Source organism: Euprymna scolopes, chromosome 38 (genome assembly GCF_053919585.1).
Source record: "Euprymna scolopes isolate OS-2025 chromosome 38, ASM5391958v1, whole genome shotgun sequence".
Lineage (NCBI taxonomy): Eukaryota > Metazoa > Mollusca > Cephalopoda > Sepiida > Sepiolidae > Euprymna > Euprymna scolopes.
Window position 1 is genome coordinate 16081922 of NC_136519.1, and position 8665 is coordinate 16090586.

Consider the following 8665-nt stretch of genomic DNA (forward strand, 5'->3'; position numbering starts at 1 on the left):
ACATCTGTGAAGAAGAAGGCACCCTACGATAAAGGCGTGGCAGTGGGATTCCAGGCATCCCTGACGTTATTATACGGCGGACCGTTTTATACTTGTATGGAAAACTTGTTGGCCACCTAGCAGCTTGTGGCTGGCTTTGCGCAGCTGTGGGTGTTATTAAACGTAGAGCGAATTTGGGAACCACAGGTTGGGACGATGTATCTGACGATGCCCTCCTAACTCTAATGATAACGGAAACTCTGGAGAGAGTTAATGAAAAGGACCCTGCCCGTGGGGAGTTGTGAGTATAAATCGAAAAAATTGCACCTGTCGAAAAAATTGCACCTGTACACAGATTCTCTCGGTGTCTACCACTGAGTGTCTGACACACTTTCGGGAAGAACAAGAATCCGTACTAAGGCGGCCAGTTAAATGTTGATCCGGCGAAGACTAGACACGCTGAAAGTCTAATCTCTGAATACAAACTATCGGTGAGTATAACGCTGGTAGCATCACATTGTAATCGTGCTGACCAATTAACCATAGTGCCTCACAAATGGTATACAGCCGTGAAAATGGGTGTAGAGCACACTGTTCGATCTTTTGCAGTTGGCGCGTTTTTCCCATGCTAAATAAAGGAGATTCATGCACAGAGCGGACATGCAGGCATCAAGAGAACCTTGTATTTTGCGAGGCGCGTGGATCCAGCAGTGACAAGGGCAGATGTCAAGCAAATCGTTAAGCACTGTGAGGCATAACAGTCTATTGATCCTACACCAGAGCAATGGCAGAAAAGACGATTGGAAGTAAAGGACATATAGCAACGGGTGGCGATGGATATTGCCCATTACAGTGGTAAGCTATTTTTAACTCTTATTGATTGTGGACCTACGCGGTGTTGCGACAAATGACCAATCAGGACTCGGCAATGTTGTTCATCAATTATCATCCATCTTTTCTGAGCGAGGTGCCCCTGAAGAGGTCTTGACAGACAACGATGCCGTTTTTTGCAGCCAACAATCCGGCAATTGTTAGACGAATGGAACGCCCAACTACGATTGCAGTGTGCTCATGTGTCATCAGGAAATCGCATTGCCGAGAGGAGCCATCGCAGCATTAAGAAAATTGCTGCCAGGAGGCAATGCACTAATACAGAGCCCACGTATAACATCATGCAAAAGGATAGGATGTCACTTACAACAGCGCCTGCCAATGCTATACACATATACCGTGTCATAATAAGGGGAATTGACACTACACGGCCACAGTCGACGAGGGAACACACAAATATGGGATAGGGGATCCAGTCTGGGTGAGAAACCAGTGCACCACCAAGTTCGAACGGGGACAAGTATCTAGGGTGATTAGCCGGCAGTTGGTCCTACAGAGGAGAGCGATGAATAATCAAGTGAAGAGCTGCTGACGAACGCAACTAGCGAACCCCCCTCCGCCTGAGAGTATTGGCTATAGTTCGTCTGACAAAGCAATACCAAAACCAGAATCGGACCCAGAACAAGAACCAGAGATGATGAATATGCCCTTTCGCAGAAGCGAACAGAATAATAGACCAACCCCGCAATGCACTAGGTGATCATAAGATAAGGGGGGGGGGTGATAGTTATCAAAGGAGCAAGTACCCACGTGTTTGTGTCATGTGTGGCTGTACGTAAAAACGACAACAATAACGAACTTACCTTCAGGTGGGATCTGAGAGAAAGACGCCATAAACATTGACTGAGCTTTTATACTGAACCGAATTACATGTTTACTGGTCATGTGATGTGGGAGGGGGGATGAATAAAAACGGTGTGAGAAGTAGAAGAGGGGGAGACGGAAGGAAATGAAGTCAACAGGCATATTAATTAGCCACTACCAGAGAGCAACTGTTGCAAGAACGAATTTATTTTTTTTGCAACTGAACTTATTTCAACAAAAAACTCTAGGTAATATTTGCTCACGTTTTTTGTCCACTAGTACATCATTTATTAAATTCTGTAATTAATATTTACACACTTAACTTTTTTATGGCATTTTGGTCTGGAAAATAGATTTAGTAAGCCGGGCTGTTTTTATCGTAACCTATGAAAACACCTTTTTCGATTTTAATACTTAGTTTACGGATATTTTCTATTAATGTATAGCAATTTGAACCAAATTTATGCATTCGGTTCAATTTGGGATTTACACCGCAAAACGCTTCATACAGGGGTTTTCCCTATCTTTAATTGAACTATCTATTTCTGATATTGGACTAATTTTGATTCGATAAGTAGACATCGAGCCATTTCGAAAAAGGCTCCACCATGCTTTTTCAGCAGTGCCATTTCGAAACGAGGAATAAGGCGCTGATTTATCGTGTTTAATGCGGTGGTTGATTATTAGAAGTTTCAAGTCTTTTTTTAGTAAATCCAGTTGCATTGTCCGAACGAATACAATTTACAGGTCGTACGGAGCGATGTCGGCTAAATATTTCTTAGTGACTAGGATAGTGTTGAAATTGTTTTATTAAGAAATAAATCATAATCAAACATGCATACCTGAAGTTATCTCTTTCCTTATCCAACTTATCGGGCCTGCCAAATCACAGTGAGAGAAATTTGGTGATCTTTTTGTCTGCTGTTTTGCTTATATATTTCACCATTTTTCCCTGTGCACAAAATCAGTTTACGGATATTCTCATTTATTATATTTCAAGACAATATTGAAATGAAACAAATAAACAATAATGCAACGTAATTGGGCGAGGTCGCTAAATTGACTAACTCAATCTATTTCCTGTGACGTGTCATGACGTGACGTGTCATGACGTAGGCAACAAACAATGGTTCGAGTGATTTATTATACGTGATCGCCGAATAATTTAATATGCTATGCTTTACCAGTGGTTAAGACACCATTGAGTTACTTTCCGTTGAATAGTAAGATCTGGACAGCGAGACGCGAAAGCATGCCTTCCCTTAGAGTGAATCGAATGCCACGTGGGAAATGTAAGGTGGCGTTGCCCTAGACTCCATACCTACCTCACATGATAGAGACACCTTACAAGAGTGATAAAAACCTATAGCTACCTCGTATAGAAGAAACCATCCACGAGTGAGAAAACCCCATCATACTTCGTATGGTAGAGAACACGAAGAGAGAAACATGTTTTCATCACCTTTGGCTCATTTCCAGCGTCGGTCGAATATTCCTATCGTATTAAGTTAAAGTTTCCACCCAATGGTGAGTCAATCAACACTTTATTGTTTTATTATTTATTTTGTTTTAACATTTGCCTGTGTATTGAATAAAAGTGTGCATTTGTATTCGGGCTCAGTTCTAGTTAGTCCTTATTAATAACTTACGGGATTGAATGACAGTCAACAATTATTACACCCTACCATACTTTAATCATCATCGAAATCGGTAAAATCGCCTATTTAAAAAAAAAATAAAATCGATCGATTTCCTGCTGTTGTAAGGGGCCCTCCTCTCACTGTACCTGGAGGAAGCTTCACATGCCTCCCCGCAGTGACTTAGTCCACAATACATTGTAGTCTTTATTACCCTGTAGAAAATCTGCAGTTGATTTTATAAAATTATATGTAAACCATAGCTTCACTTAAAATATGCAAAAGTCAAGTATCATAGTTTAATTGTGCTCTAAACAAACATTCATTTCGAACGTTCCCGTTTTATCAATGAACCAACTGTTGATTGTATATGATTATTTTATATAATCACTTGAATTAAAGGTAAACGTACAAAAATCAAGTATCACCTTACAATCTGCTCTAAATTCAGTCATTTCGAACGTGCCTCTGTATTATAAAAGGATTCACAGTGGATTTTATAGGGTGGGACTTTCTGCTTGTGCAGTGATAAAACTTCTCGAATGCACTTGTGATGTTATGTTGTATAAAAGTTTTAATTTTAAACGTATTATCGATTTACGACACAAAACCTACGCAACAACACTCCCAGACATATCAAGTACCTTTGTGTGAAATTAAAAAAAAAAATGGCCTAGCCGTTTCCGAATCAATAGGAAACGAAGACACGTACAGAGACATCGTTCATTTTATATAATAGATAGATAGATAGATAGATAGATAGCTACGTTATTTATACTTGCTAAATATTGTTTTCAATCCAATGTAAATTAAAATAACTCAAGGTGTCTTCAATAAGTTTTCAGACTTTTTTGAACAGGCATTTACAATCGTCGTTTTGGCCAAGATCAAAGTGTAGTATCTGATTTTCAGATGCGGCACTTCCATTTTTCGTTCTCTTTCAGTGAAAGAGAAATCCTTCACAACCGAGACAATTTTTATTTTTGTACCTTTTCTCCACGTTAAAAAACGACCCTGGTGTCTAACTCTGTCCCGTGTGGAGGCATTGTAAATAGGTACAATCGTCGTAGGCTCTTGAAAATTCATTGTGTAATTGCTATACATCTTACGAGCTGACTGACCAACTTTTAAGATTTCAGGTTAAAAAACAGCTACAGCAGGAATCGGAATACACGCTACTAAAGCCTGAATTTCAAAAATGTAATCTGTACATGAGGACACTTTAGAAGAACGATATGCAATAAAATTCTGTTTTTAACTTGCAAAAATGTCACAGAAACGCATGGAATGCTTCAGAGTGCTTTTGGACCATCTTGCATGAATTGAGAATCAATTTTTGAGTGGCATAAGAGATTCAAAGAAGGTAGGAAGTCTGTGACAGATAACGAGAGGTGTGAGAGGAGTAAGGAAGTCAGGAGATGTTTGGCCAAATAAAGATTTTCATGGATAAGGACGGTCGTGGCTCTATAGAGACAGGAAGTACACAGTTTGATGTCAGTATGGGAACTGTGCATGCAACTATTCGCGAGGAACTGAAAATGCGGAAGATTTGCGCGAAGTTTGTCCTAAGAGTGCTCAGAGAAGATCAGAAAGAAAGATGTTGTCATGGGCATCAAGACAGTTCCTTATCTTCCCTATAGTCAAAACCTTGCTCCATGTGACTTTTGGTTATTTCCTAAGCCTTAAAAGCTGTCGTTACGAAACAATTGAGGAGATGAAAGAGACTGTGACGAGGGTCATTGACACGTTGATACACGAGGACTTCCATGGGACCTTTCAGAAGTTTGAACGGTAAAAACAAGTACATTGGAGGAGATTAGTTCTGAGGGGACCAGAGTTTCATGTGTGTACATATGAAAAAAGTCTATAAACTTATTGAAGAACCTCGTATTAGACGAATACATCTTGTAGACATGTGTACAACATGATCAAAGTTATGGTTGAAATAAACTTTAAGGGTAAAGTTAAGTGGAACCGATCGGTTGCTAATGAACATGGACGGTTATAGAGAAGTGGAGTATATAACAAAACTGCTTATTGTACGTTTGGTTACTGAAGACAACATCTTGAGAAACCTGATTAAGATCAATATTTACATTGATAAGTAGTTAGCTATGTTGTCTTGGCAACTTGACAATTAATTTTATGTTGTAGACATTAATTGAAACATTGTTTGTGCTTTTTAACAATTTTACGAACGCCAGTTACGCCTCCCCCTCTCTCTTTCTGACTCTCATTTCATCTGTCTGTGTGTCTCTCCCCCTCTTTCTCTTTCTATCTCTCTGCACATCCCTCCCTATAGTCCAGCAGATCTGGACAATGGAACTTAATTTGTTTGCTGGATAGAAGACATAAGCAAGAGAGAGAGAGAGAGAGAGAGAGAGAGAGAGAGAGAGAGAGAGAGAGAGAGAGAGAGAGAGAGAGAGAGAGAGAGAGAGAGACATTTATAGGACGGTATACAGACATAAAATAAACGGAGAATAAAAAAACAAACAAACAAACAAAAGACAAACAACCCAAAGTGAAAGATACGTCCAATTCAATCCGCACGTTGAGCGATATTAATGTCGTTTGCACTTGACACGCCACTAATCTGTGTGTTAAGCGACGTGGATGTAAATGGGTCGCCCAAAAGCTGCTATGATTAAATGGGGTTACAAAAGTGACCCAACCATCTGCGAATGTGGAGAGAGGGACTATGCGATGCAATATTGCATTGTCTGTCATCTACTTCCCACCCGATGTAGCTTGAAAGATCTAGCAGAATCGAACAACAATAATGAAATGGGCTATATGAGAAAGTGGGAAACTCTTGTATGGCCACGTGTCTCGAAGACACGCAACTATAAAGATAACTGCATATTGAGATTTGAAATTTCCATCAACATAAAGATATGTTAAATGTTAGGTATTATGTGCGCATTCCATAAAACACTTTTGCTTCTTATATACTTATCTTTTACTTTGTTGTAATCTTTTTGACATAATTAACTGGATATGATGTAACTTATCCCTAGTAATTACTGCGTTCCATAGTTGTTGTCTCATCAGTTAAACAAGAGGCCCCGAAACAGTTCGTATTCTCTCCTGATGAGCCGGCATTATCTGGAGGCCGAAATAAAATATCACACAAGACGATAAACACGATTACATATAAGTCTACATTGGAAATAACTAAGAAGAAGAACGACCTGAAAACGTCTGTATTACCTTCTGATCACCTGACATTAACTGGAACCCTAAATGAAATACTTCGTAAGTGAAAACCATAGTTATAAATGGTTTGTATATAACTGTAAAAAAAACATGGTTATATACAAACCTGCAAGGTAAACTATTTTTTTTTCAAAACACCTTATCTGTTGGCGGCTTGTTTCATGAGTTTCAGCGGCTGTTCTGGTAGCAAATTTCATTCTAGCCAGGGGTGATAAGGACAAACCGATAAAGTACCAGAATCGTTGTATATTCTAAACTTCATTGAATTTTTGAGTCATAGATTTTCGTCTTGACATGAGAGAAGGACCTCTGTTGGCCTTAACTGAATTAATACTATCATTCTTTACCTGGAATTTTTACAATTCAAAGCTTCTCTAATTGCTTGTGACAACTGCATTTAATATTTACAATTGGATAATTTTTTTCTTTGATTAAGTTATTCCTTTTGCTATCCGGTTTTTAACCATTTCTCTGTGATAAAAATGAAACTTCGCCCTGGAACAATCATGTCTTCCGTCATAATAACGGCTTTCGCAAATATCCAAGCATATTCTTAACAATTTTGTGGTTCCGCTTTTTAATGCATACGTTTGCAAAGAGAGGGACAAGTCTATTGTAAAGCGTGTGCTTAAAAAGAAATAAAACGGGAAAAATGTTTTTAGAGATATAAACCTCTTCAGATATGAATTTTAGCAACAACGACGTATGAAAACTAAGAAAAGAAAATTCGAACGGAGAAAACAAAACGAGTCCCGGCATAGAAAATTCAAAGAAAAAAACTGTAAACAAAAAAAAAAAAAAAACCCAAAAAAACAAAAATATTGATGGAGGTTTTTGATGGAGTTCAATTAAAATTTTAACTCATTTTTATAGATTTTTAATCGATATCTTGTAATTAGAACGCCGTCCGGTGTTGCCCAGTCGTGAGATAATACGATTAAATATGATATTTTAATTTATGCAGGTTTCGTATTTATTATCATAGAACCAATTCTCTATTGATTAACATATTGTACCTAATATATAATAATGCTCCTCGGCGTGACCCGGTCGTAAAATACGCTTAAATATATTTTAATTCGGGCAAATGTAATATTTATTATTATAAAGCCAATCCTTCATTGATTATTATATTGTTCCCAATGTATAGCAGTAATTTTAAAAGTGAAAACAAAAATACGCCGTCAGCTAGAATCGAACCCAAAACATATAGCACTTCAGCCTTAGTCGTTAAGTTTGAAAAATGTGCCAAAAATGACGTCATCATGTTAAAATTTGATATGGTGACAAACAAATTCAGAAATTTAGTATAATAATAGCTTTCCATGTAATTTTCGAAACTTCTGTTTGAAGACGATAACAGTAACAGGTGATAACAAGGCGATTAAAAAAGATAAGCCACACTGACGATTGTTAATGAACATGAAACTTATATATAATATATATTTATTTATAAAAATAATTATATATGTCTGCGTGCGTATGGAAATGTCAATGAGTAACATAATAAGAATAAGGAGACAAACGGAAAAATGGTAAAGAATATCTCAGAAGAACAAGAAAGCTCCTCGAAACTAAACTATACAGTAGAACCCTAATTAGAGGTGTACACATATGGACAGGATCATTAGTAAGATACTCTGGACCATATATAGGTTGGACCAAAGAAGAACTGATGCATCTCGACTAAATATTTGAAAATATAAACAACTTCAAGTATAGTTAAATGTTTTTCCTGAATTATTTACTGTGGCATTAAATAATCTAAAACCGGTTGATATGCCGTAAAAGAAAAACAACCAAGCAACCAGATTATATATTTTTTTTTATTTGCGGATTGTTATCCTCATATTCATAGTTGTTGTTTCATCACATTTCGGCCAACTCATCCTCTGGCCTTCTTCAGGTGATACTGAGTCTTGTAACTTATCTCCAGTAATTACTGCCTTCCATAGATATTGTTTCATAACGTTTTTGGCCAACTAAACCTTTGACCTGCTTTGGGTAGAATTGAAACGGCTATCTTCAAACAATGCTTACCTGGTTCGAACCATTGCACCACGGACCCCGAACCAAATCAAGTATGAGCAATTAAATGACTGAACTAATTCTATAGTTTATATGAATGTTAATGCGGA